Source organism: Alligator sinensis, unplaced genomic scaffold (assembly GCF_000455745.1).
Source record: "Alligator sinensis unplaced genomic scaffold, ASM45574v1 scaffold1354_1, whole genome shotgun sequence".
In the NCBI taxonomy this organism is placed as follows: domain Eukaryota; kingdom Metazoa; phylum Chordata; order Crocodylia; family Alligatoridae; genus Alligator; species Alligator sinensis.
In genome coordinates this window covers 768,770-769,098 of record NW_005842344.1, presented here as the reverse complement: position 1 = coordinate 769,098, position 329 = coordinate 768,770, and positions in this window count along the sequence as shown.

The following is a 329-nucleotide window of genomic DNA, read 5'->3' as shown; positions in this document are numbered from 1 at the left end:
GCGGGAGCAGCAACCCGCATTCCCTGCCCCCGCTGCTCCCAGCCCCCGCCAGGGGGGCTACGCCGAGCGGGCGGGCACAACCCCTGTCTCCCGGACACCCCCGTGACGGCAGCAGGAAGACCACGCAGCCCCCGCATCCCCGCACGGAGCACGGCGGTGCCCGGCGCCGGGGGCGGCTGTGGGCCCAGGGGACTGCGGAGTCCGGGCCCAGGGACAAATGTGTTTCGTCCCCGGCTGTTTACTTTCGCGATGGCAGCTGATGGGGGGAGGGGGGTCGTGTCCTCTATAAATAGCCTGTGCTGCCACGCAAAGGTCTCGGCCAGAACACG